At 46.4% G+C, this 24,487-nt stretch overlaps 1 protein-coding gene across 1 annotated transcript in view; it reads left to right on the top strand.

Annotated features, from left to right (window-relative positions):
- Positions 1-14,847: 14,847 nt before the first annotated feature.
- The window catches only part of Daam2 (dishevelled associated activator of morphogenesis 2), a 93,284-nt gene continuing 83,644 nt past the window's right edge, over positions 14,848-24,487 (top strand). Inside the window, exon 1 of the mRNA XM_042683804.1 lies at positions 14,848-14,920. The gene's annotated coding sequence lies outside the window, so the exon portion shown is untranslated. The remainder of the gene's footprint in view (positions 14,921-24,487) is intronic.

Raw genomic sequence — 24,487 nt, 5'->3', positions numbered from 1 at the left:
GCCCTGTCCCTGAGCTTCTTTTGCTCAAGGCTAGTACTCTACTACTTGAGCCATAGCTCTACTTCTGGCTTTTGCTGGTTAATTGGAGATAAGAGTCTCATAGGCTTCCCTGCCCAGGTGGGCTTCAAACCACAATCCTCAGATCTCAGCCTCCTGTTTAGATAGGATTACAGGTGTGAGCCACTGATGCTCAGCAGTTCCATCCATTTTCCTGCTGATAACCTAATTTCAAACCTCTTGTAGAGGTCTGGCTGAGAAGAGCAGGGAAGATTAGGACATTTCTCTTGCCGATCAACAAACTGGGCTGCGTCTGTGAGCAGCTCTGTGGTGATGCTTCTGTGGATGAAGGTTCAAAGCAGAATGTCCCCAATTTAGCCCAGCTCTTCTGAGAATGGGAGCCAGACAGAGGGAGGCTGCCCATTGTGGGTATAGAGCAGAGGAGGAGCTGGGCAGTGTGGCTGGTGGTTGGTAGCAAGATTCCAGTGAAGGCTATGTGAGGCAGCCAAGGCACTAGATAGCAGGCTCAAGGCTTGGACCAGAGGAGCGCAGACACTGCGGATCTGACATCTGATTCCTCCCATGCATTTGGAGAAAAGCAGAAACCCTTGAAGATGGCTTTCCCTACTTGGCATGCGTACTGTTAGTGCTGTACAGCCAATGTTTCTTTCTCCACCCCCACAATGCCATCCAACTTCCATTAAAGACATGGCACCTGTTAACAGATCTAAACGTCTCACTTGACTGCATACATTGCACACATCAACGTTTACTGTACTTTTGGACACCTCGTTTTCTTTGTGGGAGGCTACATACCTGAATAGGTTTGTGCTCATCTGTTATTGCTCAAGGGATACAAACAAGTACTCCCCAGGGCAGAGGGGATAAAACACATCCAAGCCAAACCTATTTGCAGAGAAACAATTTAAAGATGGTTCAAACACACAAAGAGTAATGATTTCCCCATGGATACATTGTGTGCTTGCTGGCTCTATAACTTTAGCCTTCCATGCAGAGTCTCATAAAAAAAAAAGTTAAGGGCAAAACAAAAAAGAAACAAGTAGTGTACAATGGAAGGAACCATTTGTTCTGCAACCAAATAGCCCTCCCCCAAATTATCCAGTGGGAGTCTGCGGTCTGGGGACTCCTGGCGCCTGTGTCATCTTTAGAAGTGCCGTGCAGGGATGTGGAGACACACAAGGAGTTAACCTTTTCCCTTCACTGTGGCTTATTTGGAGCTTTTCAGTCTGCCCTTGAGGTAGGTTTGTCTGTGTTTATTTGTTCCCTTTAAAAAAAAAGAGAGAAACCATCAAAGCAATTTTGCAGCTGGGCCGTGAGGGAATGGCCTAGCCCCATTGGGTGAGACCACAGACAAAGGAGAATCATTTATTTCTGGCTCTGGCATCGTCTACACTCTGCCACTCTGAATGACTGGGAAACCAAGACAGGCTTGACTCATGTTGGAGCAGATGCCTGGCTCTGACTCTCAAAGGCTACCTTTAGGCTGTCCGAGCAACCTCATGGGAGACCACGCTTCAGCCAGAAATCCAAGTCTATCCATGTGGACCCTCTCCAAGTCCCCCTCGGGGGGTGTCATCATGAATGGCTTACAACCCCCACACCCTGCCTTCCCTCTGCCTAAGGTTACCAGGCTCTATGTGGGGTGAGGGGGGGAGGGAGGCTATCAGAGGTAATGAGTTGTTTTCAGTATTTCAAGAAAGAAACCTGTCCATTCTGTAATAAGACTGCACATGCTGACTAAAGAATAGGGCTCTTTACTTTGGGAGTAGAATTATATCAATTCAGCGTGTCACAATGCTATTAAATCCTCTTCGCAAGTGCCGATTGGCTATTTATGGAAACCTAGGACTTCCTAGGAGTTTAGATTTTAGGGCATGAGACCTGGTTAAGAGGTCTATTGCTATGTTTTCTTCCTCTTTCTCAGTGTGTATCCTATCCATTTCCTCACTGCCCACTTAAGTCCCCAAGTACAACACATCATCATTCTGAATTAGGAACTCCTAAATTTGGCTCTTCCAGGCTTGGGTTCCTAGTTTCTTACAAGCTCATGGATGAAGGACCAGTGAGAGCAAAAGGGATAAGAATGTCCCAAGCTCCTCCCTTGCCTTCTCTAAAGGTCTTGTCAGCAAGGGAGTTGGTGATGAGCTCAATAAAGGGCCTCCAGATAAAAAGAATCTGATGTTCCTTAAAAAGTTTAGAATGAGTGAACTCATGGTGGAATCCTTCGGGAGCCCTGGTGCTCAAAGGAGTCTCACTGTGATCAGATGGGGGAACATGTATGCCGATGAGAGTCACGGCATCCTAAGGAGAGCTACAGAGAGAACTTACTAACGTGGCTTGGGACCCACTTTAGGGATACACTCACTGGTCTCAATTCAAGAAGTTTGTCTGAGTGGGGCCTGTGTCTCACAACTGTAATCCTAGCTACGTTGGATTGTGATTCCAAGCCAGCCTGGGCATGACGTTGTTATCTCCAATTACTTTCACCAAAAAAGCTAGAAGTAGAGCTATGGCACAGATGGTAGAGCACTAGCCTTGAACATAAAAGCTCAAGGACAGCACCCAGGCCCTGAGTTCAAGCCCCAGGCCCTGCATATGCAAGCATGCACACATATGCACACAAACACACACACACACACACACACACACACACACACACACACACACACACGAGTAATATCATCAGGAAACAGATTAAAAAATGTGGTAGAAAAGGAGAGGAACACTTTCCAAAGTTCAGGTTCTATTTTTTTTTTTTTAAGTGATGACCAGAGAAAGATAATCTGACTTGCTTGGCAAATGCTTTATTTGTTTTTTAAAAACATCTTTTAGAAATGACTGCTTTCTACTATGCAAAGGAGGTATGGGAGGGAGAATAGAAATAGTTTTCTGTGGGTGATTTATAAACCAAGCGATTTCTGGGGATTAAGACTGTCTACCTTGGTTTGAGTTATTTGATTATTTAAAAACTTGAATGAGCCTAGGCAGTTAATTTGTTGGCTTTCTGGTTGACCCCAGTGTCACTGGGTCCTCGCAGATGAATTCTGGTGAGATTTATCGGGGGTGGCCCCTTCGAGGAGTGGGGGCCTGTGACAGCACCCAGCCCCCCCACAGGCCCCACGTCCAGGACTCTGACAATGATGCCTTTGAGCCCAGAGACCCTCAGTCATGCAGGCCTGTCTAATGTCTCCAAGGAAAATGCTGGAATCCCTTGGAACAGAGCAGAACTGGAAGGGGAGATGTCATTATCCTCTGAGTTGGACCGTAAATTGTGCTGTTTAGTCTGTAGGGCAGTTAAGTCTGAGGAGCGCAATGTGATCGTTTTGTGGCTTTGGTTGGTCCTTGCAGGTCTGTTGGTTCTCTACTGGGCACCAGCGTGATAGCTTTTCTGGTCTGTATTTTATACCTCACAATGAACAGATCTGTCCAAATACAGCATTTTATTTGTTTCCTTCTTGCCTTTCTTATTAAATTATGAGCTTTGAAAGGGCATGACCATCATTTTTTTTGGGGAGGGGTCTGGACGTGGGGCCTGAACTCTGGGCCAGGGCGCTGTCCCTCAGCTTTTCAGCTCAAGGCTAGCGCTCTACCACTGAGCCCCCTTCCCAGCCCTGACCATCATTTTTTTCTGTCACACTATACCCTGTCACCTAGTTTAGTCCCTGACCCAGAGTGAACACTCAGGAAAGATTTGGTAGGGTGAATACACGCCCAATAAGCAGGGTGGGCAGAACAAATGAAAGGTCAAGTTCAGAATCAGCTTTTATCCATTATGACTTCTAGATACATCCTCACATCCTCAGTACCCATGACTTGGGAGACTCCCTATCTAGGGTCTTCTTATACATGAACAAGAAACAATCTTCTCAGCCTGGGAGCAGAGCTTCGTGGTAAAGTAGTTGCCTCACATGTGTGAGATTCTGGGTTCAATCCCTAGTACAGCCAAAAATAGAAAGAAAGCAAAGAAGTAACCTCTTTCAATGATTCTAGTGTTATTTTTTTGGATCTGATATGTGCAGCCAAAGCATATCTAGCTAAAACACTGGAGAGTTTGTGTTCAAGGGCAGATTCAATGAGCTAGAGATTTCTTTGGAACAATAAATAAAACAATGACCTGTGTGTGTGTGTGTGTGTGTGTGTGTGTGTGTGTGTGTGTGTGTGTGTGTGTGTGTGTGTGTGGTGGGGGGGGGTTCGCAGGAATGCTGGCTGTTTGGTGCAGGAAGGAGTATTTTCCTATTAAAAAATAAAGCACTAGAATATTCTCACTATACTGTATGTTGAGCCAAGTCTTCCTGTTCAATGTGGACTCTAGCACACATTTGTTTTAAATTATTCTCTAATTGCTTAAGTGTCTGTGGTGTCTTTTCTCTTCACTTAGGGGCTGGAGAATGGAAAGAGAGAATATCACTGCCCTCCCTGCCCCCCCACCTCTGTCCCCAGGGTGCAGACCCTACTAGAAGCTCCCCCCTCCCAGGCTTAGTGAAAGGCTAGCGTGCAGGAAGCCAAGACCTTGGGGCGTGAGAAACAGAGAGACCATTGGGCTTCCCTTCAATCCTCCAAACATGGTCCTGGGTTGGGAAATCTGACTGTTTTGCTTTTGTGGCCATGCTAACATATATACCTCATTAGTGTGTTTGTCTTCAAATCCACCCACTCTTCAAAAGAAAAAGAAAATAGCCAGGGCTTAAAATAGCTCAGTTGTCTATGTGAGAACCATTGCCAGTGCCTTGATAAATACTGAAAACCTTTTCTTAATCTTTGCTGGCCCTGTTTCTAGAGACACAAACCTGCCAGGACTTGGTCATTGCGAGGCCCTCTCTGTTTGGGATCCAGATTGGGGTCCCATGGCTGCAGAAAGGAAGGGAAGCCTGTGTCACTGCCAGAGTCAGACCAAGTCTTAGGTCTTAATGTTCTGTACCTGAGGTAGCAGAGGCCTAGAAACGGAGCATGAGCTGACTAGAGCCACACAGCTGGAATGGGAAGGGAGTAATTTAAACTCATCACAGGTCCACTCTCTCCAGCTGTACCACAAGTCAGGGGCATGCGGAGGCCTCCAATGAACAGAGTCATCTGCTTTCTCACAGACCTTGCTCGTGATTTCTTTCCACTCAACTCCAGAGACTACTGAGCTCCATTTGCCTGGAAGAAAAGCTAACCCATTTGTTGATTTCATCTTCTGTGTCTTGGCCTTGAGCATCTGGGGTGTAGCTCATCTGGTGTGCAGCCCATCAGAGTTTTGTATCAACCTTCTGAGATTGCTGTGGTTATTGTATCAACCTTATGGATAAGGACCATTGCTGTTATAGCTCCAGTTATCCCCTCTGAGACGCAGAGCTACAAGTGCCTCACCTAAATTCACACAGTGATATTGCTTTTTTGCCCTCATTTTCTGGATGAAGAGGTCAACCACTAACCATGTGTGACAAGTCACTTTTCTTTTGCTTTTCATTTTTCTAAGATTTTATTTTTATCTTTAAAAATGTTTTGGCTGCGGCTGGGAAGGTGGCTCAGTGGTAGAGCGCTTGCCTTGCATGCCTGAGGCCCTGGGTTCGATTCCTCAGCAACACATAAGCAAAAAGAAAAAAGCCAGAAGTGGTACTGTGGCTCAAATGGTAGAGCGCCAGTCTTGAGCTGAAGAGCTGAGGGACAGTGCCTTAGCCCAGAGTTCAGGCCCCATGGCTGGACCCACCAAAAAAAAATGTTTGGCTATGATTTGTCTAGGTATGAGTTTATATTTTCCATTTGTTTTTGTCTGAGACTTGGACTTGAACTCAGTATCTGATGCTTTTGCTCATTGGTTGGCACCCTATCACCCAAGCCATACCTCCAACCCCATGAATTTCTTATTATGGCTAATTCACTTAGACCTGGCTTAGCTTCTGAGATCAATGGGTTATTTTTTTGTTAATTTTGGAAATTTTGTGTTACTGAGACTTCAATTTTTTTTTTCTTTTTTTTTTTTTTGCCCACCCAGTCTCCTTTTGCTTTCTCTGGTCCTGGAATTGTTCTGGAATTTTTACTATGTGAATTTTGGGATAATTCATGAAAATCCAATCATTTCTCTTATCTCAGATCATCAGATTATTAATTTCGACTAATCTTTCCTTAAATTTGCTTTGTCTCTTCTGCCATCTTGAAGGTTCTCCTGAGCCTTTCTAGAAATCTTTTTCGTATTTGAACTATTCAATTCCATAATTTTAACTTTGATTTCTTTTTTTTTCAAAAAACGTTTTGTTTCTTCATCAAGAATCTTTTACTTGTTAATTTGATTTTTGTCTTCTTTATTGTTATCTTTAGGTATTTGTCCAAAAGATTTATCATTGAACAAAGCAGTTTATGAGTACACTATATCTTGATCAATGTCACTCCTTTTCAACAATCTCACCCATCCCTCCCCTACCGACCCTTTCCTGTACTCTTCTTAATTTTGTAGCATATACATTAGATTAATATCTGCATTTTCCCCTTCTTCTCCTCTTCATTTTTTTGGTCATAAAAATTTCTTTATACATTGCTTTCTTTTGTTTTTCAACTTACTTATAGTAACTGATTTTACATCTTCAGTCTACCAAACCCAAGATTTGAAGAAACTCAAGAAAATTCCTTCTCTCATCTGAGAGTCACACTTTCCTATTTTGTGTCTTGTAATATTTTGTTTGTCAGCTGACATTTAAGACAACATATAGCAACTTCAGATTCGAATTTTGTTCTCTCCTGAAAGTTGGCATTCGTATTTCATTTGTTCATTGGGTTCTTCACTTGGCTAAATCTTCAAGAGCTATAATGTGTGAGCACTGATGTCTCCACTCACTTTTTAAAAAAATATTCTTTAATTTACAAGATTGGATTTGTTGTTGTTGTTGTTGTTGTAAGACTAGGACTCAAACTCAGTACCTGACCTTTGGTTCGTAGGCTGGTGGTCTTACCAACTGAGCCATGAATGTGGTGGCCAGCTAGTCAGCATCAGCCTCAACTCAGAACACTATTTCTATCCCACGTTAAATGATTTCTCAGGTTGTTCTAGGTCTTTGGCTGATCTCCAGAGTCTGAAATGGGTGGGGTGAGGGTTTTTTGACAATAATATCCAGACTTATGGTTGCTTTGGACAGACAAGGCTTGTTGGTCTCTTTGGCTCTGTCTGGAAGTCCATCCTTCCACAGGGATATTTTCACTTTGCTGGTACAGTTGTAAGATGGCTTCACTTTAAGATGCTTTCCCCTGGAAGCTCTAAGATGGTTCAGCGACTGTTTCTTTGGCCCCTTCTACCTAACTTCAACTGCCTTCTCTCCCTTTCCCTGCTTCTCCTCCATTTCATTTGGTTTGCCAGTGTTCTACATCTCACACCACCTCTCAACCATGTGGTTCTGTCATTCCCCAGTTAGTACTTTTGGAGAAGACAAAAAAAAGGCTCCTAGCTCCCTTTCTCCCCCATGTTTCCTCAGGAAACGTGCATGAATCCTGACTCACCGAGATCCAGCACATGGTCAGTGTCTCAGACCATCATGGTTTCCAGATTAGATCTCACTACTGTCTCCCATGTCCAATTTTAGGAACACTTAATGAAGTCTGCGAGTCACCCCAAATATGGGAGTGGGGAAAAGTAATTCAGGGTGTCGTAAAGGAGTCTGCCTCCTACCACTCCCTTGATGTCCACCATTTCAAGACTTTGGTTGTTTCCTTGTCAGTTGTGGGGCTTGAACTCAGAGCCTGGACACTGTCCCTGAGCTTTTTGTGTTCAAGGCTAGTGTTCTACCACTTTGAGCCACAGCTCCACTTCTGATTTTTTTCTGGTACTTAGTTGGAGATAAGAGTCCCATAGACTTTCTGCCTGGGATAGCTTCCAACTGTGAGCCACAGACCTCATGTTCCTGAGTAGCTGGGAGTATAGGCGTGAGCTACCAGTGCATGGCTTACTTCCAAGACTTTTTACAAACTATACTTGTGTTTAGTTTTAGGCTCCTCCCCCATTTCCTCCAGACTAAACAATATTTTCTTTAACATCATGGTTGTTCATAGATGTCATGTGAAAAATAGGCCGTGGGAGGCAATGGCTGGGGAAGCAGGGTGAAGCAACACCGGGCAGGTCTTCATAGCTGCAGTAAATCTTAGGACTTTCGAGGACCTACATAAGCTCTGTGAAGTTGGGGGCGGGGACCACTTAGAGTATATTATGGTGTTCTTTTTAATCAAACTTATTTAACTATGAGGAGCTCTTTCCTTCTCTTTTTGGCCACCCATGTCCAGAGGGCAACATTCTGGGGGTTTTTGTATTGTTGTTGGTCGTGGGGCTTGAACTCTTGGGCTTGGGCACTGTCCCTCAGCTCTTCAGCTCAAGGTGAGCACTCTACCACTTGAGCCACAGTGCCACTTCCGGTTTTCTGGTGGTTCATTGGAGGTAAGAGTCTCACAGACTTTCCTGCCCGGGCTGGCTTTGAACCGCTATCCTCAGAGCTGAGTAGCTAGGATGACAGTGCCCAGCTCGAGGGCAACATTCTGTAGGAAATGTTTCAGAACTACTGGCCTAAAAGGTACCAGTGTACAGGGAAGATATTTTCTTCTCAATCTTGAGAAGTTCCCTGAGGTTAACAAGTCTCTAGCTCTTCATCTCCCAACCACGGCAACTCTCAAAGGCCCATGAATTTGTTGTTGTTTTGTTTTAAACAACTGAATGTGGTATGGGTTGATTGTGTGGTACTGCCACTAAACTTTGAGTTCCTTTTGGCCAGGGAGCCTGTCCTATTCATCTGTAGCTTCAAGGCTTACTATGATGCCTGGCACTGAGGATTGGGTGAACAAATGATTAGAAGAGGATTTCTTTGCTTTTCCTTTTTATTGTTCCTTTAAAGAAAGTAAGAAAGCTGTCCCCGACTAGGGTCCCAAATCATGGCAGTGAAACAAACCTATTGGGTACTATAAAACCTCCCCAGTGTAGGGTGGGGGCGGGGGGAGAAATTGTGCTTATGAATATTTGGCAACAGAGAAGGAAGTGTGAAATGTGGCAATGTCCTCTGCTATTTCAGAGGGAATAAACAGTCTTCCTTTATCTCTGTGTGTGTGTGTGTTATACACACACACACACACATATAATCACAGAGAGAGAGAGAGAGAAGAGAGAGATTGTATACACACAGATGAAGAGTTGCTGAGAACTTTCCAAAAGAAATAAATAGAGTACACAGATTGCCAGCTTACTGAATGGTAAATTAAAAACAGACTTCTAACACCATTACTTTACCATTGGAAAGATACTATCCTTCAAAAGACAAAAACCAATAAATGATAACATGTTGCATGCTTCTCTTAAACACCCGGAGTCTGACAAAGTCCTTCACAACTACATGGACACGAACTTGCCAGTCCAAGTCATACACACCTTCACGTTGTGAGCAGGGCCACAGGAATGGGTGAGTGGGTGTTTATGTGTGTATGCATTTTGCCCAACCTTACCCCAGCGCAGGTCAGTGAGGAGAGTTTCTTTCTTTCCTTTCTTGATACTTCACTCATTCATGTATTGTACTTTAGTCAGATTGGCCTCTATTGCTCTCTCTTTCTCTCCTACCCACATATTGTATAACAGTTCTCAAGGATATTCATTATGTAATCCTCATATATAGAATAATGTATTATTATTATTATTATTCATCTTCCACAATTGTTCTTTCTGTGTCTACTTCCTCTCATACCCCACAATTGCACAGTGACAATCATACACACATACACACACACAAACCTTTAAGGTTTAGATTCCATAAACGGGTATAAAAACAACATATTAGACTTTTGAGCTTGGCTTATGAGAAGATTTCTTCTTTCTTTCTTTCTTTCTTTCTTTCTTTCTTTCTTTCTTTCTTTCTTTCTTTCTTTCTTTCTTTCTTTCTTTCTATCTTTATTTTTGTTGTTGGTCATGGGGCTTGTACTCATGGTCTGGGCACTGTCCAGGAGCTTTTTCCCTCCAGGCTAGTGCTCTACCACTTTGAGCCACAGTGCCACTTCTGGTTTTCTGGTGATTAACTGGAGCTAAGAGTCACATGGACTTCCCAGGCTGGCTTTGAACCATTCTCAGATCTCAGCCTCTTGAGTATCTAGGATTACAGGCATAAGCCACCAGGGTTGGACAAGTATATGTATATCCGAAACTGACTAGAGTACTTGGCTGTCTGCATTATATGTCAATGAGGACGTAATTTATTAAGTTTGTATGTGGCTGGGAGGGAGTGAAACCTTGGTTCCAGAAGTAGTAGGAGCACCTCTGGCTACTCATGGGGATGGCCTTCCCCAGCCTGGGGACCTTGGGGATGGTTTGGGGGGATGTCAAAGCAAGGATTCTACCTCCATTCTGCCCCCTCACGCACTCTGCTCACTGTGTGATATCCCATCCCACATCTGGCCAGGTGTGGTTTACTGGGCTGAAGTTTGCCTCTGAGGGGGCACATTCCAGATTAGGCACACCCACGCGGCCACGGGCCTCACGGAGGGGGTGGAGGTGGAGGGCGGCTGCCGCCACCATGTCCCAGGATTGTGTGTCTTGTGGTTAAACACTTAGGGTTTTGACGTAGGCAAGCAGCGGGACTGACCCTCCAAGCTATTGCAAACAACCTGAGAAGGCGTCTCAAAAATGCAGGCCCTGGTCTCAGAGGGAGCCTGCCTTTAAAGGGGCAATTTTCCAATCGCTGCCTATTTGGTGTGGTCATGTCTGAGCCAGGAGAGATTTTTCTTAACTCTGGGCAAAGAGGTTTGCAGAGATCCGGGTGCCAGAAGCCTGGAGAATTAAATGTTAATGTGAAGTGCATTCTTGGTGTCTCACTAGCAGAAGAGTGATGCGCGTTAGGGGTGGGACAGAGGAGGAGAAGGGAGAGAGGGCAAAGAGCAAGACGCATGAAGGAGGGTGGACATGCGCAAAGTACAAATGTTTCCTAAGATAGTTCACACGACAGCACCGTGGGACCGATCTCCTCATAATCCGTATTGTGCAGAAGAGCTATATGACATGCGTAGATGGAAGAATCAGAGCTGAGATTAGAAATCATGCTGTTCAGACATCATCTTTGGAGGCCTTTCTACTATACCACAAGCAGAAGAGAGCCTAAAATACCATCCAGCTTCAGCGACATCCCTAATTCACGTCCTAATGATAGGAAGAAGCTAGGAGAGTTGTGGGCTTCTTCTCCCTTTAGTTACATCCTTGGAAGTTACTGTTAGAACACAGGAGCCCAGAAGTTGTGTCCTAAACAATGCCAATCAGGTTCCTCCTTGTCAGGGACAGAAGCAGGATCAGAGCACAGTCATGCCCATGATCAGAACTCCTGAGGCGAGAGGTGACTGAGTTCCTTGTGGAATGGGCTTCTTCTGCCTTCTAGGCATTGGTAGTTGATAACAGAATTCATCACCTCCCAAAGCAGAGCCTAGAGGTCAGCAGGTTGGTTTCTACAGCCCAAGCCTTGGAATAAGCCAGGCTCAATGGCCTATGTGATTCTCTATCACCTCAGTCTTTGAAGAGGTTGAGTTGGAGCCTGTCATTTCCCTTTCCCCCACTTTTTGTATTTCCCTTCTCCTCCCCTCTGCTCTCCTTTTACTCCCTACCTCCCTCCCTCCCTCCTCCCTCCCTCCTCCCTCCCTTCCTTCCTTCCTTCCTTCCCTTCCTTCCTTCCTTCCTTCCTTCCTTCCTTCCTTCCTTCCTTCCTTCCTTCCTTCCTTCCCTTTCTTCCCTTCCTTCCTTCCTTCCTTCCTCCTTCCTTCCTTCCTCCTTCCTTTCTCTTCTTTTCCTCCCCCACCTTTCTCTTTCTTCTTTGTTTCAATAGGAACTTGATATGTATCCAAGCTTGGCTTCAAACACATGACCTTCCTGCCTCAATTTCTGGAGTAGCTGGCATTATGAGTGTGGATCACCTTACCTAGATAAGGTAGAGAGCTTTCAGGACATTTTACTTTCCTTAACCTTTGTAATAATCCTTTGGGATGGAGTAAGGAATGGTCTCTAACCTGTGTTACTGACAAAAACCATTGGCTCTCCCATATCATGGCTCATATCAGGGATTTCTAGAGAAACAGATCTAATGGGACATGGGGAGAGAGTGAGAAGAGAGAGATCATGAGAGGGAGAGGAGGTGGGGGGAAGAAGAGGGAGAGAGAGAGGGAGAGGAGGAGAAAGGGGGAGAGAGAGAAGGAAAAGTAAAGGAGAGGTGGAGGGAAGGGGAGGGGAAGAAGGAGAGGAAAAGGAAGAGGAAGAAGGGGGAGAGAGGGAGAGATTTTTAAAGAATTAGCTCATGTTTTCCATGCAACTGTGGGTCAGCCGAGTTCGGCCCAAGACCCAGGAAAGAGTTGCAATTTGAATTCAAAGGCTGTCTGCTAGCAGGATTATCTCTTTCCTTGTATGTGTGTGTGTGTGTGTGTGTGTGTGTGTGTGTGTATTTTTTTCGTGGCAGGAAGCGTGTTGGAGAATCCAGTCTTCATTGTTATACCAACACCTTCCATTGATTGCTCGAAGCCACCTACCTTGTAGAGGGCAATCTACTTTCTTCAAAGCCCAGCAATTTCAATGATAATCTCCAGAAATCATCTTCACGGACACATTCAAACAATTGACCAAACATCTGGCCACCGATGTCTACCCCAGGTGACTCATGGGGCCTGATCATGACAAACGTGAAGCCTGATCTACCTGGCAGTTGGGGGTTGGGCTGGGGATTTACTGAGGTCTCTGATGGGAACATGTGACTTCTCTTCAGCTTCCGGAGAAAGTGTTTGATAGTCACGGAGAGCCTCGTGTTACATAGACACCACACTCTCATTCCTCCCTGAGCTCAAGGTGGTGCAGACCCGGAGCTCCATCCCCAGAGAGCCAGCAGGAAGGGGGCATCCTTGAACCTCCTTCTCATCACTTCCGCTTTGGAAGTCCATGGTGGGCTTTAGGAGCTGGTCCACACTTGCTGACATATAGGAGGCCTCTGCACCAGGGGGCTATGCTGTTCCAGATGAATGGCACGTTTCACAGAACCCTGAAGCACCTTCTAGAATTGGCAGGTGAAGGAGGTTGAAAGCCCCTCCCTGGGGGTGTTGGGAGTAGGAGAGACCCTCGTTTACACCGGAGCTTTCACAATGGTGGGGTTGCAGAAGGGGGTGTGGAGATGACCTTGGAGTGGGTCCCCTCTCTTCACGGACTGTTCTACTCATCAGCCTCAACAGCATAGTACTGAGACACAGATGGCTGACTAAATTCCCTTACTCCACATCCCAATGGAGCCTGAAGATCACCTGGGAAACCCCTCCCCTGCTCAAGCCTGGGGGTTCTGCTGCTCTTCTGCTTCCCTTCTTCCTCTGGTTCTTACCACGCTCCCTACCTGTTATCTCTGTCTCTGGCTGCATTGCACCTTTCCATTTTGAATTCTGTCCTGTCTCTCACTTTGCCAGGGATAAAGTTACTCAGTATGTGTGTGTCAGTCTTGCATTCCAGTTCTGACAAACACACAGCCTCTTAAAAGCAATGAAGGTTTCCTTTCCCACGAGGCCTCACATCATTTCCACTTGCCCTGCTGTGGCTAATTTCTACCAATTCCTACATTTCCTTTGACTGTGAACGGTCCAAACGAGCAGCTGTGTAGGACAGGACACCAATATGAAAAGTGAGTCTGGCATGACACTTTCTTATGCCTTAGTAACTTTTCATCCCTTTTCTTTGCAATAGCCATAATAATAATAATGATAATAAAAATAATAACAGATGTCTTTTACTGAATACTTGCTATATTCTGGGCAATACAGAACAGACAAAATGTTGGAAAAGAGGGATGGAAACCAAGAGGAAAATGGTGTTTGGAAAGGAGTTCCTCTTTGCCTGGGCATAGGGAAATTAGAAAAAGATCAAATTTTCACCTAGAGTATTGCCAATTACAGAGACAGTTGCTCTTGATGGAGGCAATTTCCAGTCCAGTCAAGGAAATGGATCACAATCACATTTTTTAAAAAAAAGTTAAATGCAACTTATAAAAAAGTCTGAATAAGAGCTATTGTCAATGGTTCAAACTATGTCTATAAGCAAGGAAGTAAGATAAATTGACTGATGGTGAGTTGGAAAAGCTACACAGAGGCAGGGAGTGTGGAACATAATTTAATAAAAATAAACCTTTTTTTTTTGGGTAATACACACACTCCCAAAGAAGAAATGGAAAAGTTGTTAGGGTGTGGAGTCAGGCTTCCAATTCCGCTGCTCTGTTTTGCCTGTCCACTGTCCTGTCTTGCCAGGGGAACTTGGTCCAGGGAAGGGCACTGGGCTGAGGGACAGGCCCCCCCCAGCCCTGGACGCTCACCCACTGGGCTGGCCCTCCACCAGGCCTTCAGCTTCCTGCCCAAAGGACTAGCAGAGGTGAAAGCCCCTGGCCCAGGTGGCTCACTGCCTCTTTGACCCAACCATGTTTCCAAAACAGAGGGAGCCCCAAGAAGGCTCCCTGCCAGGTGGAGAGGGGGGTGGTGAGGGAAGGATGGAGTGTGTGTGTGTGTGGGGGGGGAGGGAACAACTCCCCTCTTTGTGCGCCCTCCCCTGCCTGCCTGCTCCGGGCCTGGCCCTCCCTCCCTCCTCTCTGGGTTCTGTCCGTGAAGTGTGAAAATTACAAATCCCCAGGAGCTGCCATCCAAACGGCACCTAGGGGAAAAACTCAGAGTTTTCCTAGCCATAAATACACTCTTCTCTACCCCCCCCCCCCGCCCCCGCCCTCCCCAACTCCATGCTCCAAGACGTCTGACGTCAGAGCGGGGCGGGCGGCGGGGAGGGGAGCAGCCTGGGCCGCCGGAGCTCCAGCGAGGGCCGGACTGCGCCGTGCGCCGCAGCCGCGCGCAGGAGCCCGAGCTGGGGGCGCGCCGGGGAGCCGGGGCTGCAAGGGGCCCGCGCCACGGCCATGGGGGCCTCCGGGTAGGTGCAGCGGGGTGGCACCGCCACACTTTCCTGTCCCTTCCTTCACTTTCTCAAGATCCCCGCCTCCGGGGACTTGGAAGAAGGCGCACTTGGTGGGCTGGTTGTTTGCTTTCTGCAGCGTTTGCATGCAGTGGACTGGGGTGTGTGTGTGGGGGGGGGGGTTGGGGTTGTGTGTGCGTGCGTGTGGTTGCATGGGTGTGTGTGTGTGCTCACGCGCGTACGCCTCCTGTTCTGTCCCCATCCGGACTGTCCTCCGGAGGATGTCTTTGGCAAACTTTAAAGAAAAAGTTTCGTGGTTTTGGCATGGGACTTCTGGTGGCAGATGGGCGCACAGGTTGACACCTTTCGGGGTGGTGGCTTTTCGTGGTTGTACTGGTGACTTCCACTTGGGATGGGTGGGTGCATGGAGGGATAGTGAAATCTTCGCCGCCCCCCCCCCCCCCCCAGCTCTCCCTTGCAGCCTGGGCCCTGCCCTCTCCAGCCAACGAGAGCACAGCAGCAGGGCCCTGGGTTCTTGTTCTGGGGAGGGGGGTCCCCACTAAGGACCTGGTGCCCCCCACTCTGGGACTCCCCAAATCTGTGGCCAGGATATAACCCGACGTCCCCAGCTAAGAAATTCTGACTTAGCCTGGGAAGGATGTGGTATGGTTTCAGGTAATTGTGAGGAGGGAGAAGGGGTGAAGGGGAGGGGGGCCCAGATGGGGCCCTGTGTCCAGCCCTGCCTCTGGGGGGCTGGATGTTTTTGTACATGTCCACAGGGTAGGGTGAGAACCAGGTTCTCTGTGAATGCCTGCGTGAGGTGCCCCAAACAAGATGCAAACTTCGAACATAAAGACATGTGTCTGAGCTGTGGGTCGGAGGAAGGGGGGCAGTGGAGGAGAGTGAGGGAGATTTTTATCAAAATTGAACACAGATTGCTGAGGTCTGGGCTCCATTTAACTCTTTTCTCTCTGTGTTGGCCACTTCGCCACAGTTAAGTTAGGAGTTGGGAAAGTTTCTGGGAGAAAGGGAAGGAAGAAGAAGAAGGAAAAAAAAAAATCACACCTCTGCAGGGCAGAGTCCCTGCAGGTTTTCCTAGAAGCTACACTTCAGAACAAAAGAAATTTTGTGTCTTTGAAGAGTTTCAAGTTTGATGTTCTCTGCTTTTGGAGTATGGCATGGGTTTCTCAGATTTTCAGATTTTCCTGTTTCTCTCCCCCCCCCCCCCCCCCAGGCAGGATGGGAATGCTTAGGATTGTATCTGTAGTTTAGGGGCAGGGAGGCAAGGGGTTGGGGGCTGCAGGGACCCCACAAGGCTCTGGACCCAGCAGACCTGGGCACAGCCCTACCTTATCTGTAACTGGGATCCTCAAACCAGGGACAGAGCCTGGATTCATAGCTTTTCTCTCTGCAGGTCTCTGGTTTTGCATTTTGCAATAAAGGCAGACTATGATGTTTGGGTAGGAGGAATATTACTGGACTCTCCCACGTCCTTTGGTGGTGGTAGTGGTGTGTGTGTGTGTGTGTGTGTGTGTGTGTGTGTGTGTGGGTGTGTGGTGGGGGGGAATGTGAGAATGAAGGGGACAGGAAGGAAATCTGGAAATAAAAACAGACCCACAGGAAGTTGAGATTTGGGAAGGATTTTTTTTTTAAAAGAGAAATTATACAAATTGACCCCCAGGGAAGTGGCATTAAAAAAACCAAAACTGAGCAGGCAGCAAAGTCAGAAAAAGTGTTTATTTAACTTCAGGCTGAAGTTGCCCTCTGCAGTGTAAGGAAGTAGGCAAGGTGCTCAGGAGTGCGTGCAAACAGGGGTGGCTCAGTACCCAGGAGATGAACACGCATGTTGACACACACACGGGGCTGTGGTGATGGCCTGGAGCATGGAAACATAAATGGACCATTTCTTCATCTGGGCTGGGAATTTTATCCCACCTCCCACTTACACACACACACACACACACACACACACACACACACAACTGTGCTATTCTTGTCATGGATACTGACTTCAGACTCCTGAGTTTTCAGAAGTTTTCTTTCCCATCCTTGGATGCTCAGGGAATACTTGTGCCCCCATCAGGACAAAAAGAGGAGAGGAAATTCTCTTGGATGTTAGCACTCAGTAAAGTAGAGGCTGGGAGAGCAGGTCCCAAAGGAGGTGTGGGAAGCAAGATGCTTTTACCTTTTGAAGGCCAGCATGCTCCTTGAACTTCCTCTCTCCCTAGTCCCTACCTCAAACACTGTTGAATGAACGCCGAGGGAACGAGGGCAGAGGATACTGAATGAAGAGTAAGAAAGACTTAGAATAAAGAAAGCAAGTGGAGGCTTTCTTCTTGGATTTTTGTGGAGCCAATTGAAAAACACATTTCACTGTTCTCCCTCATTTCCGTTATTTAAAAATAGGCTATACCAAGCGCCCTGGTGGCTCACACCTGCAATCCTAGCTACTCAGGAGGCGGAGATCTGAGGATTGCAGTTCGAAGCCAGTCTAGACAGGCAAGTCTGTGAGATTCTAATCTCGTTAACCAGCAAAAAGCCAGAAGTGGTGCTATAGAGCCCAAACTGGTAGAGTGCTAGCCTTGAGCAACAAAGCTTCTAGGACAGAGCCTAGGCCTTGAGTTTAAATCAAGGACTGGCAAATAAAAAGGGAAAAAATGATGGAAGGAAGGAAGGAAGGAAAAGAAAGAAAGAAAGAAAAAAAGAAGAAAGACTTCATAGGTGGGGGAAGGGACCCATACCCATTAGAGAAAGACTTCTGGAAATATTCTCATCCCAACATCTCATCCTTAGTGGATGCTGAGAGTCAGAACAAGGCTTTCAACTCTCAATGTGCCCAGTTGCTCCAGCAAGGCTCAGTAGAATCCTGCTTTTCCTGGGTCTGCTCTAGGAGTTATTTTACCTACCATAGACCCAGGCCTAGAGCTGGGGATGATGTAGACCCTCGCTACAGAGAATCTTCTTTACTGAAATGAACCCAAGGCCTTGCACTTGCTCTACCATGTTGAGACACGCCCCTAGTCCTTTTATGCTTGGGTTCTTTTTGTGAAAAGGTCTCACGTTTTTTCTTTGGCCAAGGACCGCCTGGACTGTGATCTTCCCATTTACACCTCTCACCTAACTAGGGTGAAAGTCAATTGCCACTGGGTTCTAGCTTGTTTTGGTTGAGATGGAAGAGGGGGACGGGTTGTAAACGTTTAGCTTTGAGCTGGGCCTTGAACTGTGATCCTCTTTGAGCTCTGCCTCTCAAGTAGGCTTACACGTGTGATTCACTGACCTAGTTAAAAGGAACGTTGTACTTTCACCTTTCTATTTCCAGCCATCATGCCTGTGGCATTTCCTTCCCCTTCCAGTCTGGCCTCATGTTTTCCATCATTACAGGTGAACAAATAGAGTTTCTGGGGCTCAGATCACTCTTATATTCCTCTCTCTAGAAAGAGAGACCAGTAAGGATCATCCATAAGTATGCCTAGTCAGTTATCCCTGGGGTGAAAGTAGGGCCCAGGCATCTCCTCTATAAGACCCTTCTAGAACTTGAGTTACCCAATCCTGAGGACAAAAGGCAGCAGAGCAGCATGGGTGTGAAGGTGTGGGGAGGAGAAAGTCAAGGTGGTTCCTGTATGTGTGTGTGTGTGGTTGGGGGGGGTGAGGGCGGGGATCAGGAACTAATTGTGTCATGAAGGACAAGTCTGAGGGCAGAGGTTGCGTAGGTAGCCATTGCTTGTGGAAGGTGCTCAGATCAGACTAAGGGGGAAATCCAATGGGCTGTCAAAGATGGGAGCCTTGACCCTTATGGACATCTCCCGTGGGTGTGGGTGGGAGGCTGGGCAAGATGACTCTGAAGAGGGACAGGAGCATCTGATGTTGCTTGCGAGCAGCTTCAGGGCCTCTTGCCCCATCCCGGAGCTTCTAAGTTATCCTTCAAGTTGACATTTAAGACTTTGAAGATCACATTTGTTTTTGTTTTGTTGAAACTCTCTCTTTAACTGTGGCCTGGGATGACTTTTAAGCTTTTAAGAGGCTCAGCCAGTGGCCAACTTTGCTTGAGATGGCCCAGATTTTTTTTGGGGGGGGGGGGGTGGGATGGGGAGAGGAGGGAGGTCAGTTGAATTCTTCCCTCCTGGCAGCATCTATTTCTTCAGCTCTCTGTTCACATTTTTTTTTTTTGGTTTGTTTATTTTGTGTTTCCTTATGTGGTTCTAAAACTGCACAGTCAAGATACTGTGAAGGGAGGAAGTGCCTTTCTTTGAACTCGCATGTCATTACGACAGAGCTGCGCCAGGCTTATCGGAATATGGGCAATAGCACGTGTGGCTATTGAGTTTCTAGGTTCTCCCTTAAAAAAAAAAATCTGGACAAAATGAACATCAGGGCATTTGATGTCTCTTTAAATCTTTGCCAGAGAGTTGCTGAGTGAGTTGTTGAAGGCCCCATGTTTCTAGGGAATGAGCTTTGGAATCAAGGGTACTGAGTTCTGAGTTCTGGCACCATGAAGTCACGGGCTGTTCAAATCTCTCGCCTCCCCCTCTCTCTGTTAATTGAGCAAAATAAGGATTCTTATTCCTCACAGTTAGTTCAAGATGACATGAAGTTATCGATGGGCAGAGTCTTCAAAGCTGCTCTGTGTTGAGCCAAACGTTAGTGCCTTTCCTGTCCATAGTTCTGAGCTCCCAGGAGTACTTGTGTGTAGACACTTGTCCATGAGTCAAAGAAAATAAGCCACTTAGTGAAGGCTTAACTCTACTGCCCCGAAGTCACTCTGGAGATGAAGACCTTTAAGAAAATTGCAGCACAAATAGTCTCTCCATCCCAGGCAAAAGGTGGTCCCTCCCATGTGACCTTTGACTGGAGTCCAGTAAGGTCACCAGATCACTTACCCATGAACTTGGACTATGAAGAAAGTCATACATCTGACTTTAGAAGTTCCAAATGTTGTCTTGGTTCAAAGACTAAAAGTCAAAGCTTGTGGAAAGAAATCATTGAGGGAACGCCTACTCATATATGATCATTTGTTGTGATAATTTATGATCACTTAATAATAATGACACAGTTTAATGACAATATTCCCTTACATTTGTATAGCATTCTACAATTTGAAAGTCCCGTGGTTTCACTTAATGTCACAATATTATGAGATTCATATTAACCACACTTTATAGCCCAAACTTGGAGGGCTTAAAAGATTTATCCCATTTCACATAGCAAGAAAATGGGAAAAACAGGCGGAGTGGGGGGTGGACAGGAAGCAGCTCCCAAAGCAATGGGTCTCCGTGCTACACATTAGAATCATGCAGAGAGACTGTAGAAATACTTGGGCCCACCCTAGGATAATGAAATTAGGCAGCCGTAGTTTCGTAAGTCTAAGTTGAGAACCACTGTCCTAAGGAAAGAGTGGAAATCACTAAACTTAGTGCCTAGGATACCATACACAGGGAAAGCAAGCAATCAGACTTGACTAGGATTTAAGTTCTATGAGAACCTAAAATAGTACCGAGAAGATATTCAGTAAATATTGGCTAATGAATGAATGAATAAACAAAATGCTGTATGATAAGGAACTGACAACTTGAACCTGTCACCTTATTGGATAAAGTTTTATTCGAACAGAGCCACGTCCATTAGTTTATGAAGTGTCTTATGGCTGTTTTCAGGCTGTCATGACAGAATGGAATAGATGTGGCAGAGACTATATGTCCAAGAGAGCTAAAAAATTTTACTCCTGTCTCCTTACCTGAAAGGTGGGCTGGGTCCTGCTCTGGTTCCCAGAATGAACACGGCAAATGTATTTGTGAAGAGAAGATTATAGACATCTATTAAGAATGGAAGTTCTAGAATCAGAGAGAAAACCCGTGTACCATTTCTGGATCAACCACTTACCTATTTCATTATGAGACTCTGCAGATTATTGCCTCTCTGACTCAGTTTTCTCTTCGGAGACATGGGGATGGTAACAAGATAATACTTCCCTCACAGTTTGGTGGTGAGGGTTGTGAGCCCTGGGTTGAGGGCTATGGCTATGACTGCTGTTGTACTTTATAACAGTCGGCTAAGTTTCAAACCAGTGTCACAAGACAGACAAAGGATGTAGTAAGAAAACAATTAGCACTAAAGTAATCTGGAATGTTAGAAAATGATGGGAGGTTTCTGAGATATTGGGTCATTACAAGACAGTAGGAGTCAGGCCCAGGATCTGCAACTGAAGTGCTCTTTCACAGCTGACTGCATTGTCCATCTACAATTCCTATCATTCCTTAAAGGTTCGCTTAGCATTTCTATCACCTGATATACTCACAAGAATGTCCCACCTCTCTTTCCGTGTTTGTAGTTCTCTCTACTGGGTGTGTCTGTCCTGGCTACTCATTCTTCTAGGCTTGCGCAGACATCCCTCTCCAACCTTCTCTGCAAGGCTCCTCACGACCATCCCTTCCTCCGTAACCCCATGATCTTGGCACACAGTTCCATCGTGACATTTAACACAGTGCACCATGGTCAAGGAAGGACTAAGTCTCCTTCATGCCCTCTACATGTGTTGGAGTTTATGGAATTCAAGTTGCATTGTAGAATGCACATTTTAAGCCAAAGAGTATCCAAGTAGTGTCCATAGATCCTTAATCCAATGCAGTGATACCCATGAGACTTGCATAGGTATGGAGGAAAAGTACCAGAGAGAATCACCACAACTAGTCACATGGACAAGAGCTACTGGGTGCAGAAACCAAGTAGACTCATTGTTTCCTCATCTCTGTACTCTTTGGCGGCATTGCAGTCTGGAATGCTTCCCTAAGTGGCTAGCTAAGGACAGGGAAAGATAGAAAAAACTTAGGACCAACTCTGACTTCTTGTCTGCAGATGTGAAAAACTGGGTTTTGGGGCTCCTCTGACTAAGTGCCAAGATCTTTGGGAGTTGGGCTGGGCCGGTCAGCTTTCACGAACACAGTAAGAAGGAGAAGCTTGGTCACAGATAATAGCAACCAGCAGGTGATCCCTGGCTTTGCATCAGCCTCACAGATTCTAGTGACAATTTTATTTTGGCAGCAATGACCTTGCACGCATAAAAATGTTAAAAAGGAAGTTCTTTCTAAGTCATCATGGGACAGCACATAAAAGTCTTCACCTTGAGTTAAATATTTCTTTAGGTCTTCCCCCAAATGGACAATTAGGGGCTGCCTCCTAAGAGGGAATGGAAGAAAGAGAATGAAATAGTATTTTTGGGGCTGGGAAGGTGGCTCAGTGGTAGAGCGCTTGCCTTGTATGCCTGAGGCCCTGGGTTCGATTCCCCAGCACCACATAAGCAAAAAGAAAAAAGCTGGAAGTGGCGCTGTGGCTCAAGTGGTAGAGCGCTAGCCTTGAGCTGAAGAGCTGAGGGACAGCACCCAGGCCCAGAGTTCAGACCCCACGACTGGACCAAAAAAAAAAAAAAAAAAAAAGAAATAGAACCAATATTGTGCAAAGGCAGGTAGAAATTGATTATCTCCTTCTATGCCCTGGTAACTAATGTCAATAGGCTTAGTAGCATGTGTGTCTTTCCTTAACTTGTTCTCTGCTCATAAACACCAGCAGGTATATATACAGGTAGGGAGTATCTTGCTTGAGTGCTTAGATTTTATTTTTTCTTTTCTTTTTTTTTTGGGGGGGGGCAGGGTGCCAATACTGGAGCTTGAACTCAGAGACTTATGTTCTTGCTGGCATTCTACTACTTGAACCACACTGTCACTTCCAGCTTTTTGCTGATTAATTGGAGATAAGCCTCTCTAGGATTTATCTGTTTGGGCTGGCTGCAAAGCTCAGTCTTTAGATCTCAGCCTTCTGAGCAGCTAGGATGGAACTTTTTCTTGTCTTGCTTTATTTTTTAATACCCACACATCCACGGCTTTCTGTAGTTGAGATCATGTCTGGCCTTGCTAGGATGTTCCCTTTTCCATCAGTCTCCTCCATTGGGGTCACCCCAAGTGACCACCTTGAGTCTGCTAGATCAAGCATGACCCACCACCAGGAAAGCTTTGCTTTGGCTCACAGGGTGTGTGGTGGGGTGTGCCCAGCCTGCTGATGACTCTAGAGCATGACTTCCCTGTGTGGGAGCTCCTGAGGGTCCAAGGAAGCTGTGGAACACATTGGGCCCTTGCCTGCCTGCTTTCATTCACCTGAGGTAAACTTACCGACATCAAAGATTGGTTTGGCTTCTACTAATTTTGGAGGGTTCAGTCCATGGTGAGTTGAGCCTGCTGCTTTTGAGCCTGTGGCAAGACCAAAACTCGTGACGGGGAGCATGTTATGGAGCCAAGCTACTTGTCTTGTGGCTTGGGTGAGAGAAAGAAGAGGAAGAGACTGAGGGTCCGCCATCTTATTGGAAAGCATGCCCAATGACCTGAAGGCCTCTCGTAACGGCTTCCACCTTTACCACATGGGCCCTTGGGATACATTTCAGATCCAAATGATAGCCCAGCCTTTCCCCTTCACTAGTGCTAGCCTGTCTTCCTTAGTCACTGAACATAGAAGAAACATAGCCCGGGGAAGGAGCCTGCAAGACAAGATTGGAGAACAGTCCTGATGGGGAAAAAAATCAGGCAGTGTAGCATCAGGACTATGAATTTGGACATTACACTCAGATTGTCTGGTTGAGTCCACATTTTTGTGTGAACCGTGACGCTGACTGTCTTTAGGACCAGATCTCCAGCTGCAAGGAGTGCTGACTATAGTCATTCCTCTGGGGAGACACCTTTGCTGAAGAGGCATTTCCCCACTTGCACACCCAGTGGGAGCTAAGAAGGCTGGGGGCCTCCTAATCTAATAGGGGAGCATCCAGCTTCAGGCTCCCCCTGGGGAGATGGGGCTGCACTAAAGCTCCAGAACCCCGCCGCCCTCCCACCACAATCCAAGAGCCTTCCCGATAAACCTCCTGCCCTCTCTCACACAGTCTTTCCCCCGGCATCCGTTTTAAAAACTTTTTCGCCATTTACTAACCCACTCAGAAAAAAAACCCCAGCCTTGTCTGTGCCCTGGTGTCTGCACTGTGAATTACAGATAACAGCATTGCTTTCACACAGGGCTGTCAGCAGAGTCAATGGGAAGGTGCCTGCAAAGTGCTTGGCCCAGCGCCTGGTAAAACTCTACAAGCTTTAATGGCTTCAATGAATTTGGGAGGAATCCATTGTTTTCTAGATTACTGTGGTCGCTATGTCTGAGTAGGAAAATGTGCACTATTTTTGCCTCTGTCCTTTGTTCCGGGTGCTTTCTAGGTGGCACTCAATTGATATTTCTATGAAGAGAATCGTGTAAGTGGCCAAGGGTGAGCTCACGTCTTGAGCTACATTGCCAGATGCTCCTTTAGCTCCCACCCCATGCTAATTGGAGATGAGTGGATGTATGGAGTAATACACAAGACCACATAGCCTTGGCAAGGTCCTGCCTGGACAGAGGGCTGGACAAGCTGGCCTTTGGGAATTCATTTTCACCTTACTGGGGTTTTTGCAGGATGAAATGTGTGTCTTGCGGGGAGTGGGGTGTAGGAGGAAGCTGTTGGCCCCCTAGGAGTTGCTCTGTGCCTTCATGGGTCTTTCTACCAGACCCCATTCTTCCCTCTGTGTG

Source organism: Dipodomys spectabilis, unplaced genomic scaffold, assembly GCF_019054845.1.
Source record: "Dipodomys spectabilis isolate Male_0828 unplaced genomic scaffold, ASM1905484v1 ptg000085l, whole genome shotgun sequence".
NCBI lineage: Eukaryota > Metazoa > Chordata > Mammalia > Rodentia > Heteromyidae > Dipodomys > Dipodomys spectabilis.
Note: the sequence above shows the minus strand (reverse complement) of the source record. Positions and strands in the feature narration are given on the sequence as shown.